Below are 27,268 nucleotides of genomic sequence, written 5' to 3' on the forward strand. Positions count from 1 at the left end.
GGAAAGATGCAGTTTAAATTATCAAAAGTGCTATTTCATTAGTACAGTTAATACTGCTTTCCATATTCAGATACACTACAAGATAACTTTCATTATCCCTTTAAGTAAACACAGCTTTCACAGATGCAAGCATGTAAACAAATTTGTGTCAGTTCTTGTTTTACACTCTCAGCCATGGCTGTGCTGACACAGTGCTGCTGATCATTTCATGTCACATTTAGCATGGCCTTGCTGCTCCATCCCATTAATGATTTTTTTGAATTTCCTGTTTCCCAGGAGAATGCAGAGCCTGACTCTCTAGCCTGCCCTGCAGTGTAAAGTGAAGTTCCCATGCTCATGTGCTCTAAAAGCAAACTTCTGCAATATTTAAAGTGAAGGTCTCAGGGAGCAGCCCGCAGCCTCCTCACCAGCTGTGATTACTCCCTGAAGCAGATCACATCCTGCACAATTACAGAGATGATACCACTGAAGACCACACCTGCTGAGCACAAAGGAGCCTCAGTTAAGAATGAACAAGCAATGGAAAGGTGGGGGGTGTCTTTTATGACATTCAGAGCTGGAGGGAATGTGCACAATTCTGCCAGAGGGCTTCCAGCTGTACCTTTAGGACCAACTTAAATGCTTTCTCTTTGTGGATCTATAGGCACTATACCATTTCCCTTTGGTACTCAAGCTCTAAAAAGCCCAAATAACTCTACAGCAAACTGCAGGGTGTAGTGGAGACATGGCCTTCATCAGTGCCTGCTGCCCAGCTCCCTCAGCAGCTTGGTAGCATGTGGTTTCCCACTGTAGCTGATGTCTCAACTCAGCTAAAGCTCCACCATGCTCTGTCTTAGGCAGCTTTGTCAGTTTCATGCTCTCGAGCACGTTTCAATCTGCTTTTCCCTTCCCGTTTCACTGTGCTCCTTTTCAAAGTGGTGCATGTGGACAGAGAAGCCTTGAAAAGGATGAACCCAGAGCAGCAGGTTCCCTGCAGAAATCAGAGGCAAAGGCTAAAGAAAAGGTAATCTATACCTTATACACAGTGTATTCATAGTTCAGAAAGGCTGTTTTTGAAGTGGCAGGTAGTTTAAAAGTTGACCTGCTCAGCCACTGGACTTCCAAGCATCAAGAGATGTAGTTGAATTTGAGCTGTACTTGCTATGAGAACTTCTCCACCACTTCTGATTTTCTGAAGCTGGATAAATCCTCTCAGAACTCTGTGCTTGCAGGGGCTTTTGGCTTTGCACAATGATTTAACTGTATTTGCCCCTGTAAGTTTTGTCTTCTGTTTGTTTGTGCAATATTTTAATGGCTTTGACTTTGTGGCTTTCAGGCATCTAAAGTGCTACAGCAGATGGGAACAATAACATTTTCATTAAAAGGCATTGCCAATCTGGGTTTTAATTCACACTTTTCCAGGTGCTGATCTGTGGTCCAGTGACTGAAATGTATGTCTAAAGCATTTTCTTTTATTTTTTTTCTTGGGCAAAGCCAAGAAGACAAATCCTACACTTTCTTGTTGTGTCTGTCCGTGGCCTGTGAAAGCCCCCATACAACCACAATAATGTCCCTTTAGGAACATAGCTCCTGGGTAAGGGCATACTAAGGGCCCACCAGTGTGCCTGCTTCCTAAAGGATGTGAGCACTCAAGCTTTGAAATCTTCCTCTTTGCTTGCAGAGCAACAAGCCATGCAGTATCACTGATATAAAACTCCCCAGCCTAAGTCCTGAAGCCTGCAAAGACATTGTACTGAAGGGAAGAGCTGCAAAAATTGGATGAGCAAGTTGTGCTTCATCTCTTTGGGCTTAACCTGGGTACCAGTAGAATTTTTTTTTTTTTTAAGCTGCTAGTTAATACTCTCACACAAGCAGATAACTTGGAAAATTTTTCTCAGGTGATAGTAAATAATGTTTTGCATTTATTGATTGTTTATTTAGCATTTTTTTGGCCAACACCTGTTTTAGAGGGACTCATCTTTTTAGCACAGGTTAACATTTCATAAGTAGAGAAGTGCAGAGATTCCCCTGTAAAATTCTACCTAAAAGAAACCAGTTCAAAATTATTCAACTGAAGGCAATAGCAGGTCTGAGACTAAAACTAAAGTAACAACTGGAAATAAATTAATCAGCATGGTCAGCATATTCTTCAGCATTTTTGTGCCAGTAACACAGCTGTAGTAAACCTGGCCCTGGCATTCATCAGTGTTCTTGTTGCTTTGTCCCCTATTCCGTGGCAGTATCTGCTAGTAATGCATTAACAAAAAATCACCTTCCCAAGGCATGGAAACACTTTTTTTAGCTCCTGACGTTATAAAGGTAACTTGAATCAATAGAGCTGGCCACTCACTGCGAGATCGGAAATGCTGTGGGAGGTAATTGCTCCACAGCAAATGACTTCACATAATTTGATAGTTGCTAGGTCTCATGCATTATTCTTGCCGTTAATCCATTGTGATTTATTATCCATTTCTACTCCATTTATCATCACTTTACTGTTCAAGGTTTTTCCTGATCTTTGCCTCTCAGAGCCCAGTCTCACATTTCACTGCTGGCAGTTCAAATCAAGAATAAAATAGATTAAACACTTGAAATGCTATGCCCAACAAATACCTTCCACTTGTACTGTGTCTGGAGGGTGTCCTGGGCAGTGCAGTCTTTCCATTTTTCATTTTTTGCGGTAAGTCAAAAAGAGTATGCCAATAGAACTCCCCTTTTTGGAGTAAATTATTAGATTTCACTCCCCTTCCAAATCTAGCTACAAATACACAGCACTGTGCCTTTTCATTGTGCAGCTGACATTTATTGAGCGTGTCGTGGAATGTTTTGAAAATATACAGTTATCCATTACTTGTGTTTTCTGTGCTTCTGAGGGTTGTCAGACTCAACCCATTTGGACAGTAGATAAAGACAGTGCTGGCTGATCTGCATTCCCTTCCACTCTGTTTCAACATTTCCTTTCTGTTAATATTTCTCTAGCATTACTCTGCTAGAGGGAGGCTGGACCAGATGACCCACTGTGGTCCCTTCCCAACTTATCCATTATGTGATTCTGTGATCCCCAAGTGAGAGATGTGGGTGAGAGCCCTCAGGTGAGGAGTGGGAAGAGTGGCCAGAGTTCCCTGCAGATTTTCCAGAGCTGTAAGTGGGCTCTATGCATACCCATGGGGAGCAGGCAGGACAGCCTCCAAATGCCTCTTTGCTTGGAGTCTGTCCAGAATTCTAGCACAATATTTTCACAATTTTCAGTGCTGCATGTGAAATAAGACTTTGTCAAAACAGGGAGAGGAGAGAGAGCTTCTCTGTGCCAAGATAGCAAGGATCAGCAGCAGAACCTGGAATAAAGTTCTTTGTTTGCCCCAACACCTACAGTGCTTGTGTTGGATTGTTTTATGGGCAGTAAGGCAGGGGGTGCAGGTGACAGCTCAGGGCTAAGTAACTCTGATGAGGCTCCTCCTGTTTGCCTCTAAATAAAACTGAAATATTTGGAGCTGAGCTGCATGAAGGCTAAGGACAGAAGGAGGCAGCATTTCCACCAGGTTGGACTAAATGACTCTCAAAGCTGTAAGATTATGCTCTTCATCACTACCAAAGCACAAGCAGGATTCCAGCCTATGAGTGACTTGAGTAGTGAGGATCATTTACTGTCCTGGATGGTCGTAGGATAGTTGGACTCTCTCTAGGTTCCTCAGTCAATGGATTACCTGTAAAGTTACAGGAGGAGAAGGCATCTTCTCTCTTGGTCCTGCAGCATGACAGGAGCTTGTCAGACCGATGCTTCACTCCCTTTCTGGTGAACACAGTTCTCCTTGTGCTATTCACGGGCTCCTGGCCTGTGTTTAGAAATCCAAGGCCATTAAAGATGCCCAGGAAGACAGGTAACACTGGGGGTGTTTGTTTTGACAGAAATTCTTTCTGCCAAAATGAGACCTTTGTTTCAGCCAAGAGTTCAACAGAAGGCTTGCCAGTGCTTTGCAAGCTTGACATTTTTTGTGGCTTAAGCCCATTTTACATGGTAGTAATACATCATCAGGAAAGTACTGAGCTTTTTTGCTTGACCTTCTGTAGTTCCTGTTCCCATTTTTAGAAGCCACTTCAAATGTTGCTGTTGGTCATGTTCCATTTATATTCAATCTGTTCCTCATGTCACTGTTGTCACTCACAGTGCTAACTATGGAACTGAGAATATTTGCTTTCAATGAAAGTGCATTTTCAGTCTCCTTACCTCTCATTTATTAATTGGAATTTCAGCATTACTTACAACACACAGGGGTTTTTTTGGGGGTCTTTACTCATTATATGGTATATGCAAGTTGCAACCTACTGCTCAAAAAGGGATTTTCTATAATGAAGCCAATAATAATTTGTGACCTCTATGGAATTGGGGTAAAGCTCTTTCTGATAAAACTATGATGTAATAATCACCAACAATGATGCAGATGTCCCTATGGTTTTGCTTTCTATCCCTTTTTTGAAGCAAATGGTGTCACAGCCAGGATGGGCAGATTTCCTCTCTCCTTCTCCTTTCATTCCTAAGCCAGTGATGTGAAGCTGATGGAAGAACTCTTTATCTAGGCCTGCCTGGCAAGAGCTGGTATTGTCACCATTTCTTGTCTGCAGGCTTGGTACAGATGCCCATTTTCCTGAGGGATGAAGGTCTAAGGTGACAGCTTCATTGCTCAGAGACCTCCAACTGACAGGCAAGTCTGTCTCTAGAGACAGCATTTTGTATCCTCTGCTACAGTCATTCTTTGCCATAAATGTACTATTAAGCAGGGTGTTAAAAATGGGTTTCATTTATGTTAAAAACAGGAGACTCATTGCTGCACACACCAGAGGTCTTCATGGAGCATCAAACACTATCACTGTCCTTGTGGACACACCTGAATGGTCAGTGAGTCTCCATAGAGGACCCTGTGGAAAACAGGACCTTCTCCAACTATATTCAAACAGATCTGCTTCCTCAGGGCTCATTTATATCAAAGATCCCATTTAAATGTGTGTCCTGGCTCCTTCTCCAACCCCCCTTTTATCTGCCTGCCTACCAGGTGGTGAGCAGGCTTGGACAGTTGTGCTGCTGGTATAAGAGTCTGTCCCACTTCCAGAAGACAAGAGATTGTTACCAAGAACTCTTCCCTGCTGGACTCTCAGGGGGTCAGTAAAGCACAAAGTTGAAAGTCATTATGGCAATGTCTGACCATAGGAATTTGACCCACCTGACTTTTACAGCTCTAACTACATGAATACAGTTAAGGAAAGAAAGATCTGGGAATAGCTGCCTTGGAGACATCTGTGGGGAAAAGGACATCTGGTCTTGAGACAGACTAGCCTGGGCAAGACCCAGGTAAAACTTCCCAGGTTCAATCTCTCTGAAAGTTATTATATCATGTGGGCATGACTTCTAGTTTTCTTTGAAACATCTGGGGTTTTCCCAAGATAACCTACTCATGGCCAAATGGCAAGGGGTGTTACCCTGAAAGTGAGCAGGCAGTGATATTCCTTTAGATCATGTTGTATTTTGACTGAATTATGTCAGTAACAGTTTGCTGAGCCTGAAACTAAAATACATTTTGCTGGGACTTGTCAAGAGGACTTATACCCAGCATATGGCTTGCACAGTCACCCCTGAAACAGCCTGAGCCATGTGAATATTTAGCATGCATAGCTTTGGCCTGTATGTTTGAACAAAGCTTTAAATTTCTTCGTGTTTTCTGAGTGCCAAGACCTTGGTAGTTCTGCAGCGTGGTTAACTGGGCACAGCAAATGAAAGCACACCTAAGGAATCCCCCTGCTGATGACTGATGTTGTGAGCAATTCTGAGTCATATCTGTAGTGCTCTGAGAGGTCAACCAGAGGGTGCCACTGGAGGAGCACTGAACTGCAGCTCCTGGGCAAACCCCGTGCTCTGTCGTGTGATACTTTTTTCATAAGTCTTTGCAAGTTGCCCTGCAAGTCCCTTCAGGTACCATCTCCTCCAAGGCTGTGACTTATTCATACCATACCCATGGAGCCATGCACAGGTGGGCACTGTGCACCAAGTCCTTACAGAGAGGCAGGGGGGATAAAAGTGATGCCCCATACAAGGGGCATCAAGGATGCAAGGAGCAAGGATGCAAGGAGCTGCACCGGAGATCCAGTGCAGTGGCCACAAAACCTGAATGCATTTGTGGTGACCTACATGTCATCTACAGAGGTCATCCACACCAGAGATTCAGCCTAAATTTGAGTCTGTACAGATCAGGATGCACCAGATTTCCCACATGGGACAAGATCTTACCTTAGGCATTCAAAGGAATGTGGTACATGTATGAGCAGGACAAAGGATGTTTGCAGTACAGTTTTGGGATGGCATAGTTCCCCCCACCATCTCTAGTTCTGAATAAATACTCCCAGGGGTGCTCAAAGAATTTGTTGGATATTTATTTTCTAAGCACAGAAGACTTTGACCAGAGAGACCCCAGTGTGAGCATATTACAGACACCTCCATAAAGGAGTGAGTGAATATGTGGCAAGAAGTGGTTGCCCCGTGGCAGTAACACTGGCTGGGCTGTCAGTGACAGGGGTTGGCAGCAGGCTGGCAGGCACTGTGCCACCTTGGCAGGCGTGAGGATGACAGAGAAGGCAGGAAAACATTCTGCAAGGGCTGTCCCAACTGGTCCCTTGATGCCTTGACCACTTGTTTGGCAGACTGTGCTCAATTCCCTGAAATTCCCTGACAGCGCACCCAAGAGGCTGCAATACCAGCCTTGTTACCTGCTTTCAAAAGCTGCCTGTGCAGAAATGCAGGATCAGCCTTTGCAGGGTCTAAGGCTGGGAAGTAGCCAAAGACAGCCCCTGGTAGGAGGCAGGGACTTTTGAGGGGATGTAGCATGGCTGATCATGCACCCCAAAGGGTCCTGCTTTGTTTGTCTCCAAGACTTTACCTTGTCATCCTAATGCACCCTGTCCTGAACTGTATTTCTGATGTGTGCTCACAGCCCCAGATGGGAGTGCCCAGCCTGGGAGTGACACAGCTCCATGTGGATCCCATGGCAATTATCCAGCATCACATCTTGGGATGGAGGATGGAGCCATGGGGCAAACACATGGTTTGAAGCAGCAGGAGCAGTAGGGTCCATATCACACAGCCAAGTGCCCTTCTGCTGTTTCCTTTGCTTGTGCACAGTGCCCTTGGGAATGTGCATTCTCAGCTCTGCAGGTGCTTGTACAAAAACGAGGGACAAGCCAGACCTGCCTCCCATGCTGGACAGGGAATGGGCAGAGCTAGTGGAGGGAGCTGCTAAGCAGGCACAAGCCTCAGTTTGTGTGGCAGATGCAGAGGAACCAAGTGGGGCTAAACTTCTGTAAACACACACAGAGCTCATCATCTAGGGAGCTAGGTGGTTGGTGTCAACACCAAGCAGTAACACAGCCCAAATCTGCACAGCAGCTGTCTCTCAGGAAAACAACATTTTGGGGTTCAGCTATCAATGCTGCAGTTTTTAAGGATGGAAAGAGCTGCAGCGTTTGATAACCACGGAGGAGGCATGAGCTACAGGGATTACAGGTGATGCAGTTTATTGCTCACTGGACAGTTTTCTGCTTCTCAGTGCACAAGACTGAGGTCAGTTTGAGGGGGCAAGTTTTATAGCTGCTCCAAGATGACCTTGGTGTGAGGTTCTCCTCCAATGCTCTGGAAAATCCCCTCAGGTCCCCACCATACTTTCAGTGGCTTCTATTTCTTATGAGGTAACAAGGTTATTCCTGTGTGAGAGCCCAGCTTCCTGCCTGTGCCATGAAGTTGTGTTACACAGCAGGTGTATTGTGGCACCTGAAAATAGTGATCTCCAGGTGATATTAAAGGTCAAGACCATGTAAACTGCCAGAAAGCTTAGCCTCAAAGACACTGCAGCAGGAGGATCATGGGGGTGCTTTAAACAGGCTGAAGCCAGTCCTTTGCTATTGCAGCAACCACATCATCCAAGTCCCTGCACAAATTCAGCAAGCTTACTCCTAAATTAGCTAAATTTCTGTTCTCACCCTTCTGTTGTAAAAGACCATTGTAAGATATGTTAAATGTCATGCACCCTAACAAACCAACCTGAACAAACTCAATCTTCCACAGGAAATTCTGTGTATCTCCCATGGTTTGCTGCAAGTAATGTTTAGGACTACACCTCCAGCATCCTGCCTGCCCAGGGAAATGTGTCATCTGTGAGGAGCTACAGCAGAATCATTGTCACAGAAAGATTCCCTGCTGGCTGCGCTCCAAGCCTTTAAAACTGGGATCTTCCCTTAGATCACTGGCACTGTAGGAATACACACTTGGCTTCAGCAGCACTGTCAGGGCACTCAGCTGACCCTGTAACACAGTGCAGCTTCTCACACTTTGCTGCTTTGCTGCTTCCTGCTCACTGAAGACTGTCCTGGGCCGGATTGTCTGACTGCATAGCCAATATGCAATCAGAAGCCCCCATTTCCAGAGCTAAGATGTTGATCAGAGGTGGGTTGGTTCACCAGATGTGTCACTTCCCAGGGACATGGGACCCTCCTCCATCTGCATTCCCGTGTATGAAGGGCCAGGTACAACAGAGCAGCTGGTGCAGCAGGAGCTGTCTGTCCAAACCTGCTCCTATTATATGACTGCTTTGTTTCAGGCAGCCAGTACTCAGTGGCACTATGGGTTTATTTCTAGCAAGAGGAGAAGATTATATGAGTAAGGTTATTCTTGGTTGTGCCGTCCTGTTTATTTACGTGCATGCACGCCTATGTCCCCAAAACAAGCTGGAAATGAACAGCAGAGAGTTGTGTTGCCCACTCTTTTCAAGATGTCTTTTCCTCTCAGCTCTCATTCCCCAAATTTTCTGTCTCTAGGAGATCTGCCCCAGGACAGCTCTCTCCATTACTTTTCCTTATTTTTTCCTGGCTTCCAGCCTCTAACATGCTTTCAGCAGCCAGTGTGCTTTCCTCAGGATTCGCAACTCATTCCATCAGGCCAGGTTTTAGCTCCTGATACACTTACATGCAATGTATTACGTAAGCCCCTACCATTTTGAGCTGTCATGGCCTTCAGAGGGTGTTTTTCTCTTTCCATTTGACCTGGAGAAATCCTACATAGATTACCCATTAATGTTCTTAATGAGGTCTCTGCCTTTTGCCTATAGAAAGTTATTTGATTTCAAATTTAAATAGACTCTACTAGAGCAGTAAGATAGGCTTTAAATCACCTGTGTGAATGGTGTTTAAAGGACAGTAGTTGTGAGAAATTTTACAATGGAAAATTATTTGAAATTTTACAATGGAAAATTATTTGAAATAAGCAGAAGTTTGTATTGCTGCACACAAATTATTCCATACTTCCCCGTGTTGTTAAGATGCACTGAGTTCACAGGGGTTTCACTTTGGAAACTTTGGGTGCCCTGAAATAATGTTCATTGCAACCTGCTCCACAGCTCTGCTTATGTGAGGAAATTCCTAATTTCAGGAGCTGCTTCCATTTTCTCACCTATTTATCCTGTTGCAAACACCTGAAGTGTTCTTCAGAGCAGATTGTGGTGCAGCTCTGCCTGGGCAGTGGAGAGAAGCTCAGCCTGACACTGAAGTGCCCGAGTCTGAGCAATCAGGTTCTGCACTGTGGCACCTGCCCGAGGGACACCCTCTGCTCTGAGCATGCCCTGCACACCCTCAGCGTGGGCTCCCAGCAAAGGCTCTCCCTCCCATCTCACTGAGTGTGATTCTTCACACAGGAAATTATAGCTGGGACACAGAGGGGAGGACCTGCCAGACTGGCAATAGGAGTGCTCTGAGACACAAATCCCCTCCACACTCTGATCCTCTGAGCCAGGGAGGCATTCAGTTATGTTGCATATTGACAGTGCTAATCATGTTGTGGACAATCATATCTGGGTATCTGAGAAATGCCTGCCTGGACTAATGCAGGGTAGTTGGGATTTGCCAGAAATCTGCACTCTCATGTGCAGCTGTATTACCAGGTTTTCAGGAGAGTTTGAAGTGTGAGTGATTATGTCCCTAAGGAGATGTGAAGCAGACACATATTGAACTTTTAAAGTTGTTTTTCTTACAAATCAATGAAGTGCTCATTCTCACTTTTATTTCCATAACCATATGACTTGTTTTCACTGTGTGTCAGCTGCCTGCTAATATTGGATTTGCACTTTATAGAGATTTTTTTCCGTATTATTTCCAGAGAGGCAACTGAATGCTAGTGAAGGTGACAACTAGCTGTAGGCCAGTGGAAAATGCAGAAAAACATTTCAGTCCAGGCAACCTGCAGTGACCTGAGAGAAGGGCTCTGTCTGCACCACAAGAAATGCAGCATTATAGGAAGGAACAGTAGAACAAAACAGCTCATGCTGAAAGCCTGACTTCTACATTAGGTGCCTTTTAGGAGGGTTACTTCAGACCAGCTCATCTGGTCCAGTGGACTGAACATGCACTTGTGTTTCACACACCTCAAATATGCTCCTGGAGAATCTCATAGCTTAATTTAATCTGAAAGGAATCTAGCTCACAGACTCCAAGCATGCAACACCAGATGCAGTAGGTGGGAACAACTGGACAATCTGTTTCAAAAGCACATCTCTTAATTAAAACATCAATGCTGGCAAGGCAAAAGACTGCTTGAAATAGATTAAATTTAAACTAGAAGTTTTCCCCCTGTGATGTGTAGGAACAAAGAAGCTTCAGGTTCACAATAAATTGCAGCTGACAAAAAAGCCCAGCAAATAAGTATGCAGTTTCTTCTTCTTTCTGCATCCCTCTCCTTCTTCCCTGGCACACCACAAAGGAAGCTGGGGTGCTTAGCTCTGCATGCCGTATGCAGAAGAAAGAAAACAGCCATCTAGAAATTAGATATTGCAATACAGCCCTACAGGATCTAATAATCAGCATCTTTAGTTTAAATTAGCTGTTACTCACCTCATCATTTAAACAGGGGAGAGCCACATTTTGCCTTCAGTAGAATGCATAGTGGAGAAAATTTTTTTCTATAAACATTTAAATAAATGACACTCATTGAATTAGTTTTCCTCTCAGTCTTTCTCTTTACTTCTATTTACTATCAAAAGTTGCATTATGGTTTTCAGCTCAGTTCTTCCCTGGAGGCCATAGCCACAATAATATTGTTTGATGTAAATAGGCTGCCGTGACTGGATTTTTTACTCCAGTAAGCATATTGCTTGGAACATGCTGCTCACTCCCATGCTCCAAAAAAACTGTGAGGGGATGACTCATAGCTAACAACTGTTACTGATCTCATTTCCCTTACTCAAACTCCACAGTTTATGTACAGCTCTGTGTGTGAATGCATCTCCAGTCTTGCCTTGCTCAGCCTCAGGAGCAAAGAAGTGAGTTCCTTTCCTTTCTTTTAGTGGACTGGTGCTCATCTCACTAATTTAATGTTCATTTACAGGAACATAATGGAAGTTTAAAGTTCAGTTTATCCCAGAGCAACTGCATGTGGTATTTTTAGAACTACTTTCCAAGCATTTTCAGGATAGATGGCCAGGTGAACTTGCACCATCCTAGACTTTAAGGAGCTATTTATATTATGCATTACCCACTCTGAACTGCTTGCTTGTGCACAAAGATCTCTGCATGTGACACACTTCCTTCCAGGATGTAGCTAGACTGCTGTTGTGGTCTTCCACTGCTAAAATCAGCCACAAGGATTTTTATGCTGCAATAATCCTTCTCTGCTGGTGTTTATTTTAGTGGTTCTCCCGTGGCCTCCTCCCATGGCTTTTGCACGTGTGCAGGGTCACCGTGCTGGCAGTCAGGGCACTGTGCCAGCGTCAGCACAAATGCTGACACAAATGCAAGTGCACTCTTCTGCCTCAGGGACGAGCATCCCCGAGCTCATCAGCTCCCTTTCCCTGTGTTCCTGCTTTGAGTTTCCCCCTGGAGGCTCCCAGAGTGCCTCAGGAAAGGAGGTGATGCAGGGAGCTGCACCATCCCCACTACAGGGGCTGGAATTTTTGAGAGAAGCAGTAAAGAGGCTGGCCAAGAAAGACTAGAGCTGGGCTAATAACCCTAGTGACCCAAGGCTACAAAGATGGCTGGGCAACCTGAAGGGGAGACTGCTTGTGGTTGAGCCCACACTGAACACTGGGCTGGATTTATTGCCATGAGTCACACACACTAATCCTCACCTCAAGGCTTTCATTTGGCACCAAGCTCTTGCTTTTCAGTCTCCACTGTCATCCTTTAGCTGAGCAGTTATTTTGCATCAAGAGTTCAGTACAGTCTGTACCAAAAACTTTCCTTATATAAGAGAAGGTGAACAGATTCTCTTGGAATAAGACAATTAGGCAGTGCTCCTTCTCCCACACTGTTCACCATGCTAGCAAGGCCAGCCAGTCAGAGAAAGAAATGAAAATTAATGGGTTTTTTAGCCAAGCTGCATTAATATTATTAAATTCACTGCAGGACTAACTAGGCTTTCATAGGAAGTACCAGGTTTTACCAATGAAGTCCACAGTTTTGTACAGGAGAGAAGTTATCAAAATATAGTTTCAACAAGCTTTTCCACACAAGCAATCTCATGAGAAGGTCACAGGCATTAATCAGGCAACAACATTTGCCATTTCATAGAATCACAAAACATTTTGGGTTAGAAGGGAGCTTTAAAGGCCATCTACTCCGAACCCTCCTGCAATGTTCAGGGAAATCTTCAGCCAGGCCAGGTTGCTCAGAGCCCCATCCAGTCTGGCCTTGAATATTTCCAGGGATGGGTCATCCATAACTTCTCTGGGTAACCTGCTCCAGTGCCTCACCACTTGCATTACCAAAAAAACAAAACAAAAAAAATCTCCCTTATATTTGGTCTAAATCTACTGCCTTTTATTTTAAAATCATTACTCTCGTCCCATCACAACAAGCTAAAAAGTCTGTCCCCATCTTCCTTATAAGCTTCCTTTAGGTACTGTAAGGCTGCAATGAGTTCTCCCGGGAGTCTTGTCTTGTCCAAGCCCAACAACCTCAACTCTCCCAGCCTTTCCTCATGGGAAAGGTGTTCAAGCCTCCCAGACAATTTTAGGACCCTCCTCTTGACTTGCTACAACAAGTCCATGGGGTTTTTGTGCAGATGACCGCACAGCTGGATGCACTAGAGGTGGGGTCCCACAAGACTGCAGTAAAGGGGCACAATCACCTCCCCTGACCTGCTGGCCAGGGTTCTTTGGATGCAGCCCAGGACATGGCTGGCTTTCTGGGCTGTGAGTGCACACACATGGCTCACATCCAGCTCTTCATCCACCAGCACCAGCACATTCTCCTCAGCAGGGCTGCCCTCAATCTCTTCATCCCCCAGCCTGTATTGACACCAGGGGCTGCCCTGACCCAGATTCAGTCTTGTACTTGCCCTGGTTTGCTCTTATCAGTTTCGCATGGGCCCTCTCCTCAAGCTCATTCAGGTCCCTCTGGATGATGTCCTGGCTCTCAGGTGTGTCCATTTGGTACATAACTCATTACACTAGCCCCACCCACCCCCCCTAGGTTTGTGAGTAGCAGCTGGCACTTCCACATTTCCACATAGCAGGGGTCACACACCTCTGACCATACTGTGTGCTGACCCCCTGGTACTCATGCAGGTTTGCAGAAAAACGGTGCCTTGGCTGCCTGCCATACCCAGCCTTCACCAGAAACATCTCACCACATCTCTCTTCTGCTTCAGGATTAACCTGGTAGTGAAACATGCAGAAAGCTGTCAGAAAAGGAGCACGGAGGGAATATTTCAGAGGAAGGAGAAGAGAGAAAAAGCCATGCTGTATTCTGCAATAGTCCCAAGCTGGTATTGAGTCCAAGCTCATCTTCTGTCCATGCTGATGGAGACAAACCTATTACTTACACTGAAGCTACCACAGGCCCAGCTCAGAGGCAAAAGCTAAATGCATTCCCATTTCAATGGCATCCTAGGCTGGGAATGCTGTTTGCAGTTGTATTAGTAAATTAAATGTGCCAGGAACTGTCTCTTCATGTGGAGGAGAGGAGAGGGAGAGGCAGCAAGGGGGACCCAAAAACACCTAATGTACTAAAAAATGTGCTATCAGCAATATTTAAAATATTAAAGAGAATTGGCATGAAGTTCATGCTTTAGACAAATACTTGCACAGGCTGTGGTGAGAGCTCATTGCAGAAAATGGAGCAGGGGAAGCTGCACTTTAAAGACTTGAGATGCTATTAGAAGAGATTTCCCTGTCTCATGATGTTTATTAAATATCCAGTTTTAGACTAATGATAAGGTCAGACATTAGTACCCAGGTCCTATGTTAATATTTAATATTATTGACCCCCATTCTCGTGTTTCAGGGGAACATGCTGGAGACTGTCACAAAAATTACATGGGGATGTGGTACATAAATATAGGGAAAAACCAGCTGTAGCACTAATTCCTTTGTTGTCTGAAACTAGACTTCTTTTTTTTTTTTTTTTTAATCTGCAGCTTTGTAGGACCTGTAGGGTATGACAAATATTTATTCTCAGCATAGCATTTTGCTGCACATACAGAAAAGTTGTGGCTGTTTCTCGATGCTCCCTGGCTGCTGCTCCTGTGCTGGTGCCATTCAGTGCAAACAAAGAGAGGAGCAGGGGGAGCATCCATTTCAGTCAGCACCACCAGTTTACAGCATCAACTTTTTTCTCCTGAGCTGCAATATCCCAATGCCAAACATGGACCTAAATGTTAAACTGTTCTGTAGCCAAAAAAGAGAATGTTATCTGGCAGCATAGCTCCATTTACCAATGAACTAATGAATACAGAATTACAGATATCTGATTGCTGTTAGGTAAATGTGATAGTGACAATATATTATACACATAATCTGTCCCATGCTACTGCCATTTACTGAAGTTAGTCTCAAAATGTGGATACTAATTGACTGATCGCTGCATCTGCTGACGGTTAAAATCCAAACATTGTGACAAAATGTAAAAGAGAGTTCAATGTTTATGTTGAAAGGGGAGGGAAGAAGCACACTTGAAAGTCATGGACCCCAGCTCGGGAGAAGTGGATAGCTTGTGAGTCCAGACCGGTCAGCCACATCTGGAAAAAAAAAAAAAAAAAAAAAAAAGAAGATGAGAGCTTCAAGAAACTATAGAGATGAGAAAAAAAATAATCATTACAGTATTCCTGTATTTTTATAGATTCTACCCTCAGAAAGGCAGAACAAAGAAGTAGTGAGCTTTAGCATGACAAAATGATCTTGGAGGTTACAAGTGTTATCAGTGATCTGCAGTAGGTCATTCACAGTAGCTGAGGTGCCAACATCTGCTAAGTAGCTAATTTTGTAGATAGGCTGACCTCAGATAGGACTGATTTCTAAATGAGCTGAGACACCTGCATGAATCACAGGATGAGGAGAAGCTGGAAAGGCTAACTTGAACAAATTCCAGAACTGTAATAAAATAATGTGCAAATATTCAGCTGAATATGGTATTTAAAATCAAGTCATATTGGTAGCTCTCCAAAACAACATCCTCTCTCTGCAGGACAGATGTCTTACACACAGGTTATAGACACTTCTAGGGTGAGACTGCTTCTTTTTAGTGTTTATTTTGTACTGGACTGAGGGAGGTTATGGTCCATATTTGAAGCCCCAAGTTATTATTATGAGACAGCAAACAACAGAAGGGAGGACATTTTCCCTGCATGCCTTCAGCATTTCTCACTGTACTTGGATGTGAAGTCACTGTTCTCAGGAGAGGAAGTTTTTCAGGCAAATAGTTTTTCTGCATAATACTGTTCATAATTATACTAATTATTTATTATTATATTTTATTATATAATAACATAATCAACAAATATAATGTAATAGTGTTAATGTTATACGATAATTATACTATTACACTATTAATTTGTTGTAATTCTACTGAGAATAATACTAATGAGAATAAATATAACAGGAACATAGAAGCAAAAATAGCTTTTCTCTTATCTATGCTGATTCATTCCATCTTCATTGCTTTAGACAGAGGAACAGTGTTACCTGAGCCCTGTATCCTTATTCTCCCTTCTGCCTTCCAAACCATGGAGCAGGTTGAAGTCAGCTCTTATAAAGTGCAAATGGAGCTTAGGGTAATGCTGCTGTTCCCAGTGCAGCTCCAGGCAGGTGCAATAGATCACAACCAGCAGTCAGAGCACTTAGAGTTTGTCCTGATTTCTTGAGTGTTGGATCATCAACACCAGCACAGAGGAGCAGATGTGCGGTCCCAGTGGCAGTCACTAAGCAGGAGATGCTGCTCATCTGGGAGCAGCTCCAGTCTCCAGCATCTAGAGGAAACCTTGGTGGCTGTTTCCAGGATGGCTCAGACATAAGCAGCAGGTACTCTGGGATCAGCAATTCCCTGGCTTTGCAGAGCAGCTGCCTGCGAACCAGCAGTGAGCTCCCGGGCTCTTGTGTGGGTCAGAGCCACAGCTTCCCCACCCTGGGACAGAGGTATGCACTTCTGCTCCTACTTGGAAATCCCTGGTACTTCGGAAAATACTCGGCTCTGGTGTCTCCAGCCCACGATTTTACATCACCACCCTCTTTTTATTTTTTTAACAGTTATCTTGAAAGCAGCTGATAAGATGGAAATCTCAGATTCCGCTGAATCGCCGAGCCTTTTTGTCTTTGTCTTCACAGAGTGTGAAACATGGTATCAAAAAGGCTTTGAAAAATAAATGAGCTCAAAAGGTCTCGACATTCTCCGGAGCCTGGGAGAGCGCAGAGCTGTGTCTAGCTGGACACAGGTGTGTGCATGCGTGTGTCAGTGCGTGTGCATGCGTCGGTGTGTGTGCATGCGTGTGTCGGTGTGTGTGTGCATGCGTGTGTCAGTGTGTGTGTGCGTGCGTGTGTCGGTGTGTGTGCATGCGTGTGTCAGTGTGTGTGCGTGCGTGTGTCGGTGTGTGTGCGTGCGTGTGTCAGTGTGTGCATGCGTGTGTCAGTGTGTGCATGCGTGTGTCAGTGTGTGTGCGTGCGTGTGTGTGTGCATGTGTGTGTCAGTGTGTGTGCATGCGTGTGTCAGTGTGTGTGTCAGTGTGTGTGTGCATGCGTGTGTCAGTGTGTGTGTGTGCGTGTGTCAGTGCGTGTGCATGCGTGTGTCAGTGCGTGTGCATGCGTGTGTCAGTGTGTGTGTGCATGCGTGTGTCGGTGTGTGTGAGCACTACTCACAGGCGAGGAGCTCCCACCCAGCTCCAGAGAAGGGCCACTGGCCCCCCAAAGGCCCGCAGAGCTCTCCAGGGCTGCCTGCTCCCTGCAGAGCTGCAGCTCCTGCTTCCTTCTCACCCCGGGGAGCGCCGATAACACCTCTTGGGGAATTGCAAGTTAAACACACGTCAGAGAAAAAGGCAAAGCCTACCGCTGATAGCAGATAAAATCGCCACAAACACTTAACCGGGCTAACCTTATCTTGTTATCTTAAATTAGCAGAGTTCAATCTAATTAAGTGCTCACATGGAAGCAACCCAAGTTGTGGTGTGACTAGTCAGCCTGAAGGCTCTTCCAACCGCAGCACTGACAGGCTCTGCTCCTGCGGGGTCTCAGACGAGGGACAATTCATGCCCCAAATGTTTGCCAGCTAAAGCCTGATCTCCTCTCAGAAAGGTGGGCAGGCACTCAGTTTATAGATGATGTTTACGTCTTGAAAAATTAATATCTGATGGGTTATTTCAACTCTTAAAGCAAGATCTGCATATGCTTGTGTCTTTTTTGCTGTTATCAGCTGCATTAACTATGCCAGGGCTATTGCCTAATACACTTACACTGATAAGTTTTATTACACCTAAACCAGAAATTCCTATAGAAGATAAGACCTCAGGAATAAAACTGCATTGAGGTTTATACCTTGATTTATTTATTTATACCCTGAGATTTATCAGCAGCAGAGTAGTTGATAAATTGCTGTTGTGAATTTGTCAGATATGCTCAAGAACCAGTAAAAAATGCAATATTAGAAGATCTGGATCCCAAAGTTGTGACCCAGTAAATTCAACAGCCACCAATACCCAGGAGAGCACTGTCTCTAGCTTTTGCATCTGCTGATATTGCTTCCCACTCCATAGAGCTGGATGGCCCCTTATATCCAGATGGTGTTTTATGCACATCTGCAGCACAGCCTTGAAGTCACACCGCTGGATCTCACTGGAAATTGGGAGCACCATCACCATGCTCCAGTCCATAGATGTACAGATGGACATACAAGCCTGTTGTATGCAGCCATTCCCTGGTATCAGCGAACCTACCTGTCCCTTACTATTTCTCATCTAAAATTTAACTGACCCCTCTTGAACACAGTGTGCACCTCAGCTACCTGTGTCCAGGTCTGAAGATGGCATAGATAAATTAGAGAATTAGAGAATTAGCATAAACTGTGAGAGAGTGTGTCCTGAGCAGGCCAGTGAGAAGCAGTCTGTGCTGGTGAGGTCGCGTGCAGGGCAGCAGCAGAGCTCAGCTGACAGATTGCTGGCCCTTGCTGTCAGCTCCATGCAGAGCACAAGCCCCAGGGAGCCTGGGAACTCAGCTGGAAGGACAGCAAGCTGGGCAGCGGAGAAAGCTCTTGTATTTAGCTCTTGTATTTTGCTCCGTTTGCCCGGGAGGGGAGACCTGCAAATGAAATATCAACCAGCTCCTTCATTTGAACAAACCTCAAAAAGAAGGGACAAAAAATGGCTTGGATAGCAGATACAGCCTCCCACGCTGGCTCATCTCATCAAGGGAGATGGGAGTGGGGGAGCACAAACAAGCATCTGGTCTTCCTGATTGTCATCTGACCCATGAATTTAAAACCCTGTGAAATTCAGAGGTGGGAGGCTTTCTCCCAGGGAGCTGTACAGCATTCCTGAGAACAAAGGACAGCTCAGCACCCAAAGTGGCTCCCCTGCAGAACTTCTCAGCTATTCATTCCCCAAGGAGCCTGAACATGACACTTTCTGTACCTTTTCTCCACCATTTGGGATGCCACAGCCCAGAGGCTCAAAGCTCTCTCTCTCAAATCCAGCTTATAAATCCCCTCCCTACCCACCCTGTCATGACTGGCTGCTGCCCTGCTGCCAAGCTTCCTGTGCTGTCAGAGAGGATTTGGTACCCGTGGGCTGCTGAAGATCCTCAGGGCTCCAAGCCCCTCCTGCACTCAAAGGCAGCAGTGTTTGGAGCAAGGCCAGGCACACACAGCCCTACAGAAGTGGGCTTCAGCCAGGGACAACGAGGTGCTGGAGTGTCCACTGCAGGTCTCCAGTGGGCTTCAGCACCCCCACTGAGCTGCAGGAAAGAGGAAAAGGTGAAAGATGCAGCAGACAGAGATAGTGATGCCTGGTCACAGTTAGAGCTGAGTTTTGGATTTACCACCCCATGATTAGAGCAAACAGCGATTTCATGACATTGATACCCATTATGGTCCAATTTCAAACAAAATGAAACCTAAGCTGTTGAGCACAGTCTTCAGTTGGTCCACAATCTTGACAGATTACAATTAGACATTCTGTCAAGAGGAAAGGCATAACCCAGAAACTCTTTGGCCCTTGGCCTTGACACATGGCTGGTGAGCACAGACCTGGGGCTCCTAGCTCGTTACATGTTATGGTGCAGGCTGCCTTCAGCCATCTGTGCTCTCTCTCCCCATTGCCCCCCATCCTCTGACATCACAGGGACCTGGAGATCCCCAGGGCTTCCAAGAGCTGCCATTTATCATGGATGAGCACTGCCACTGCCACATGAGAAGCTCTTGTTGCTTATCAGACATGTGAAGCTGAGGAGGATCATGCCCTGGCAAAGCAGTGGATGTGTTAGAAGGAAAGAGATGGAGACCCAGCCACGGATATCTCACAGTGTGCTGCAGACCAGCTGCCTTGTTTGGCAAATGATAACTGGGATAAACCCTTACAAACTAACATCACAGAGAAGATCCAAGGTGGAGTGAGAACCTAGATAAATCAGGCTTACAGTAAGCAGACTGACCTCCAAACACAGGCAAATTAAGCTCTTGCAGAGAGCTGGGGACTATCTATGCCAGTTTCAGGAGGCCAGATGCTTTTGGCAGATGTAGCCTGACTCTGGTTCCAGAAACAAGAGCAGTAATACTTAGTGGTGTGTGTAATGCTGCAAAGCCTGAACTGATTCCAATGATGAATTATTTCCTCTCCCATCACCAAAAGAGCGACAAAAAGGACCAGCCCAGAACACACAGGTAGGAAACTCTCAGTGTAGAGTTACTGAAAAGTAGAAAACAAAACCGAACCCAACAATGATATTACAGGCAAAGAAGAAATAAAAGCCTGGAAGGAGAATGTCATGAACTGTAAGTGGATTAAAGTGAAACTGGAGATCTGCAGCCTAACTGCAGTCATGCTAATGAAGTTTTCTTTGAAAAGGTGTTGCAATTAGATACAAAATCATGTGGGTTGCTCCTCTGCCCTCCTCAGGGCAGATAAGCAATCAAAATAAACACATTTTTATGAGCAATCTGTTAATCCTCTGCATAAAAACATTTCACCATGCAAGTTATATTTGGCTTAGTGCTCCTTGAGCATTGAGAAGCTTAGCAAAGTAGTTCAGTCCTTATCCCATGAGCACAACCACAAAATCCCATCCATGTTTGCACATCCTAAGGTTACCCAGGAGACAGGGATAAGGGCCATCTTTGGTGTCTCTCTGCACAAAATGGAGCTCTCCACTCCACCTGAATCTTTGCTTGCTGCTCAAAGGGAGTAGGTGAAGAGAGCCTGGCATGGGTTTTGAGGCAAACAAAATATACACAATCCCTTTTCCTTAGGTTAGCAGGAATATTCATGAGGATCTCTTTCTTTCAAAGCCAGAAGCTCCTTAGTTTGTTCTTTCAGCATTCCAAGTCTGGAGGGGCAGATCCCTGCACAGCTGCTGGTTAGAGGAGGCTGAAGGCTGGCTCAAGGAAAGCACATGTCCTCAGGAGCTCTGTGCTGGCTCAGGGAGGCAGAGCTTTCCTGGGGAAAGGTAAGCAGAACCCTGTCAGAAATGCTGCCAAACCTGAAAGCTCAGGGATATTTTACAGAGCACGCCTGCCAGGCACAAGGTGATGCTCAGGCTGGCTGAAGAGTTTGGAAGGTGAATGGAGAGGGTGGTCCTGCTGGGATGTGAAGGCATCTGCCCCCAACAGCCTCCCCAAGGGATTTCTGTGACCTGTGCACTTTGCAACTGTGGACCTCCCTGGCTCTTGGCATGACCTTTCCTACAGGTGCACAGGTTTTGAAACAAAGAGCTTTAAATCTAACAGCAAAAGGCTGCTAGAGAAACATTCCTTAAAAAAAATTTGGAGTCACAATTTGGAACATATTGAGAATTAATTCACCATAGACATGTTCAAAGACACAACAATTTTCAGACATTTATATTCCCTACAGCATCCAAGATCTTCTTATAGACACTCCCAAAAGTTCACCCAGTTTATTGCATCATGGTGTAGGTGTTTGTTTCTTTTAATTACTATCAGGATGCCTCATCTATCTTTGTTTAATGGGTAGCTCAAGTTTTATCAGCTAAACAGTGCTTTGTTAAATCTGCAGTCCTGGCCAGACAATTACTATTGATTAAGTTTTCTGTAGTGTACAGGCCTACAGAGTAGCTCCCTCGCTGCACCTGCAATGTATTAATCAAGTTTTCTGCAGTGTACAGACCTTTAACTACTTAATTTCCTCATGGTATCTTTCTTGTTCTAAAACACCTAATTTATCTCTAGTTATATGATATCAAACAATTCTTTATTAAATTTTGTTCTTCATCTATTGATTAAGTTCTCTAAGGGGTAGGTGCCCATGGAGCTCCTTTCTGCAGGTGCAATGAGCTAATTTCTTAGAGTTTTCTACTGACACTCAACCAGCACATATCTAAATCAAAACCAGCAAAGTAAAACATTCAAACATTCTTTAAATAATTAAACATAATTCATTACAAAATTTTTAAAGAATCACAAAACTCCTGGCTAACTAAGATATAACTCACTGTCGGTTCCTTCTGTGTACAGGACTTCACCAGGAAAGAAAAGGTCACTGGTTGAATTTGAGGCCATCCAGAAACACAAAGGTCTTATTTGGAAGCACATTTCTCCTCCCTGACCCTCACACCCTGTTGGTCATTTTTGGACTTTGTCTCGGAGGGCCCTGGTTTTGCAAGGTAAGCTGCAAAGCCCTGGAAGGAAAAGGAGCTACCAGAATATAGAAGTGCTCTGACGTGTGCTCCCTCAAATGCTGAGCTCTCAGTTCTGGAAGAGGAATTTGGTGAGTGAGCCTGGTAGAGAAGCTGGGGGAAAAAAGTAAAAGAGTTTTCCCCCCTAAGCCACATTGTGTGATAATAAGGTGTTATCCATAAAGGAGGAGATGAAATCTGATAGCCACTCGTGGTGTCCCAAATCTGAAGTTAAAAAAGCCATCCAGAGTTAGGTTGAATAGCTCACTGCTGGGGGCAGGGGCGAGGCACAGGCTGACCCCTGGCTGAAGGCACTGGGTGGATCCCATCCCACACGGCCACTGCCCAGCACACGCCCTTTCTGAGAGGAGCATCTCGCACAGAAAGCGCCGGGCTGGAAAAGGAAGAGCTGTGTGGAGTGGCTGTGGGAACTCATCTCCTGAGCTACACTCGATGCCCCTGAAAGGCTGAATGAGCTTGAAGCAGCTGTTTGGTAAAGCTGTTCTCCCCTGAGGGCACACTCAGTGGGGTGGCTCTGGCAATTAGGGGCTGAGGACCTTATTATCAGCATCTCAGTAGGGAGTGGGTCTTCCTCTGAAGAAAGAAGACTTGGCTTTGATAGTAGGGTCTCGAGTATTCTTCCTCTGTCAGGCAGCAGTTTGTAAAGAGCTGCTTTCTTAAATAGCTTTATCTCTATCACAGTATTATATGTGATATAGTCACATTCTAATATATCACATTCATTATATGTGATATATTATAATATGATAGTATTATCATTGTTTTAAATACTTGTACAGAAAGGCAGATTATTTTCTAAAAGCCAGAATCTGACACCAAGTTTGTGAAAAGATGTGGTCAAAAGCTTGTGAGATACTATACATCTGGCACTGATTAAGAAATGTTATTTGGAGCTACCAAAGGTAATTGGTGATAAAAGTAATCTTTATTCCAGTTTTCTCAACGAGGTAACTGAAGCATGGAAAAATGTAGTGCCTTGTTCAGGGCTGTATGGAAAATCTTGGCCATGGCTAGGAGCAGCTCACTAACCTCCAGTCCCAAGCCTTTTAGCTGTGTGCCTTCACTACTTTTTCCTGACAAAAACTCAACCTCCACTGCAGATGAGAAAACTCTGTGAGAACAACTTCAGGAGGTTTCTTGTAAGCAGCAAATGAATTAATACTGCTTTTCCAGTGGATTTGCAACCTGAAAGCTCAAACTCTCATCCTTAGCAGACTCCCATGATACCAACACCTTCCTTCACAGCTGCCCCCAACACCTGCTTGTACCCCTGACCCAGCCACAGCCCCAGCATCTCTGCTACTGTGGGAGAGCTGCTGGTGATGACCATTCTCTTGGGGAAGGAGGTGACTTTGTGTCTCTCTTATTTACACAGTAGCTGACCTTCATGGAGAGCCTATAAGGTCAGCAGTGCCCTTTCAAGTCCCGCTCTGAAATGCAGTTGGACAGGTTCAGCAGTCACTGGGAGATCACAGTTTCCCCAGGGAACCAAGCTAAAGCTTGAGCTAAAGCACCTGCCACTGTCCAGAACTGTGGGAAGTACTGTGGATTTTCCTCTTCAGCAAGCTGGCAAGGGGGGTGTTTTGGAAATAATCATGGATACACAGAATGCCTTGGTTGGAAGATACTTTTAAGATCATCTAGTTCCAGCCCCACTGCCATGGGCAAGGACACCTTTCACTAGACCAGGCTGCTCAGAGCCCCATCCAGCCTGGCCTTGAACACTTCCAGGGATGTGAAATAGTCGAGTTGCTTAGTACTTACCCTGCTTGTCTTCCAGGAAATCTCAGCAAGGATTACCATGCTGCTTTGTGGATGTTCCTCAGCAGCTTGCCATCTCCCCTGTGAGCATGTCCCTGCTGGAGGCCACACAGCCATGACTACCCTCAGCCACAGGCTAGTAGCCATGGGACCAAGTGCCATATTACCCTGGTACCTTACCTTGGGCAAGCTTCTCGCCACCCTATGGTTTCCCTCTCAGACTGAAGAACACTGGCAACAAGGATTTAATAAAAGTAATTAAAAAGCTATTAATTACATGGTTGTTTTCACTGCTATTCATAGATTGTCTTGTTTACTGGTTGTCTTTTTCCCTCATGCATCATCCTGTGTGGTTAATTACACACCAGCCTGCCTGATGCAGGGAGCCCAGCACAGCATGCCCTGGCTGGTGTGAAAGAACCAGAGCATTTAAACCAAGCCATCCAGCTTGGTTTAAGCCTCAGAGTCCATCTTATGGCATCAGCACCACTGCCCCTTTCTGACTTCATCACACTGAAAACAGTGCCCTGTCTAGTGCTTCCAACAGTAGAGACTATGACAACACTTCAGACACGTTTTCTGAAAAACAAAAAACTTCTTTCCATAGCAAAAATCCACATTTGCTTCTTTTGTGCACTTCAGTAGTGACAGTAATTGCAATAGCTGGGGGTGGGGATGGGGGAAGCCAACTGCCAAAAGCTTGTAAAACTTTAAAATGGAAAACTGTGACCTGGCATCTGTGAAGCTGGGAACAATGGAGCAAAATCCATACACAGATGTCAACTACAGAACAACCATGAGATATTTGCTAGTATTATCTATACTTACAATCACTCTGATGTCTCTTTTCTCTGTGAAAATATGTAATGACCATGGAAAAGAAAACCATGACCACAGGATGCATCTCCTGAGGTGTATTTGTGAGACAAAGGGGAATGTGAACATCCAACTGCAAAGGTTTCACCTGGGCATCCTCTGAAATCTCAAATATTACTCTTTTCACCTGTACAGCCTGCCAGGTTTTATCTCTTTATCTTCTTTTTTATCTCTTCATCTCACTTTTTCCACTTTTCATTGTGTCCTGATTTATTCCTCCACTGTGCTCTCTTCCATCCTCATGGCCCCAGTGCACTGCAGGCTGCCATCCCAGCAAATGGTGCTGCTCCTCACCTGCCACTCTACCTGCAACTATTGCCCAGCAGGAAGCTGGACACCCAGATGGCAGCGAGACCTCCATCATGCAAAGAGGTTTAAAAATGAGATTCAGAGAACAGAAGCTCAGAGGAAGCCTCTGCTTTGGGCTGAGTGGGATCCTTGATGTAGGAGAGTGCTGTACAATGCAGCAGAACGAGGCAATGCAACTGCATTGGCTCCTCCTTTGAGAAACACTTTGAGAAACATGACAGGGCTGCCTATGACAGAAAGGTCAGGTGAGACACTAAGGTAATCCCTTCCAGATGGAAGTTTCTTTGCTACTTCTTATCATCAGCACACACAGGTTTGTGCTGCAGCCAAGGGTCTCCACAGATTTGCAGTCTGGGACTTCATCATGACAAAAATGAAACCTTAGGTGTCATTACTCTTCTAGAGCTTTAAACTAACCCCTTGAATTTTACCCATCAGTGGAGCAGAAATCCAAGCCCTAGAATTATACATCCTAAACTGTGTAAATTTAGCCATCCTAAACTGTGCTATCATATCTGGGAAGGGAGAACTCATCTGGACCTGACCTCTTTTCAAGGTGCACTTGAACAAAACTCAAAATTGAAGGCACTGTACCATCTAGACCCACAGAGAACTAAATAGTGGTTGAATACAGCAAAGTCTGCCCTGCTGGAGATGGCTCCAGTCTCTTACCCAATCACAGCAGCTGCAAGTGATCCTGATGGATTCAGCAGGATCCATTATCTGTCAGCTATTTCAAGGGCAATCTCAGTGGATGTCATTGAAAGACACTTCACACAGAATCAGCTTCATTGCATGACTCCCTTTCCAGTTGCTGTGGGTCACTTGTAGTTCACAGTCATCCCTGCCATCCATATGTCTGTCTCAGCCCTGTGCAGGCCAATAAATGGAAAGACAATGCTGGATTGATTATCTTCTGCACGATGGTATCCCAACACCCTGCCAGCCTCACTGCCTCACTCTAGATCACAAACAGGCTCAGCAACCACTTCCAGGTGTCAGGCAGACAAACAGCTGCATCTGCCTGGTCAGAGGATGAAAGCCATGGAGCCTCATTCCTTACCATTGGCAAATGGCTCTCAGTGACTCACTCTAAGAGCTTTTTCCAGCACAGCATTCATTACTGAGGAGCTTCTACCCCACCTGAGAATGCCCAGAAGGATTCATGGAATTTGCCAGTCACCTCTGGCACGCCTTAGAATGGGTTGTTAATGGCCTGCAGTGCTGTCCAGCCCACTGCCCTGGAGTTTTCCTCTCAGAAACAGATGAATCTAGGATGTCTTTCCACTTGGAAAAATAGCCTCTACTAGAAGTAGAAGAAAACTCTTAGGATACTCTTTCTAGTTGCTGGTTCAACATACTATTGTTTGGGTTTTTCATAAAGCTTTTACCAGATGTGGCTTCTTTCTCAGACAGTCCTTTCTCATATTTCCTTTTTAGAATATTAGGCGTAATTTAGCCACAGTTTGTGGTAAAATATTTGTTTCCATTTCCTTTTATTTCATAAATATATTCATTTGTAATCCAGTTTGGAGGTTTTTGTTCTCTTTTTTATGAAAGAAAGTGAAAAGAACCAGGCTAACATTGAAATGCATCTCTTTATGACTGTTTCTTTTATTCCTATTTACTTACCTTCCTATATATTAAAAAAACTTGAAACAAAGTAGTTTTTTGCATATAATTTGCCTTTTGTTTTTCCTTTCTTTTAGTTTTGTTTTTTTTTTTTCCTTAAGTTTTATACTTCTTCACCACCCACAAGAGACACATGAATTAGACATCACCAAAAAGCTTCTTTTTGCTTAGGCAGTTGAACTCTTTCAGACTGAATTTAGCAGAGTTTTGTGAACAGCAGCGGTTCTACTGACACAAAATTTAAGGGCAAGGTCTTTTTGAGGGTTAACAAGCATGGAAACTGCACACCTCTCCTTCCTCTTGCACCCTCTGTAGCCATGTACAGAAATCCATGACTTTTGTTCCTTCACTGGTCAAAGATTCACTGGATAACAATTTACTGTTCAGTAATCTTTAAGCCATTTGCTGCCACTTACTGGATAACTAGACATCCTGCTTCAAAAAAGGGGAAAAAGAAAAGGATCAGAAGTGGGCTTACAATGAAATTCAAAGTAGGCATCACCTTAAGCCAGTGTAAGAAAAATGTCAAGGGCAAAATGAACATTAAAGTTGTTCCACTC

The sequence above is a fragment of the Serinus canaria genome, chromosome 2 (assembly GCF_022539315.1).
Source record: "Serinus canaria isolate serCan28SL12 chromosome 2, serCan2020, whole genome shotgun sequence".
NCBI lineage: Eukaryota > Metazoa > Chordata > Aves > Passeriformes > Fringillidae > Serinus > Serinus canaria.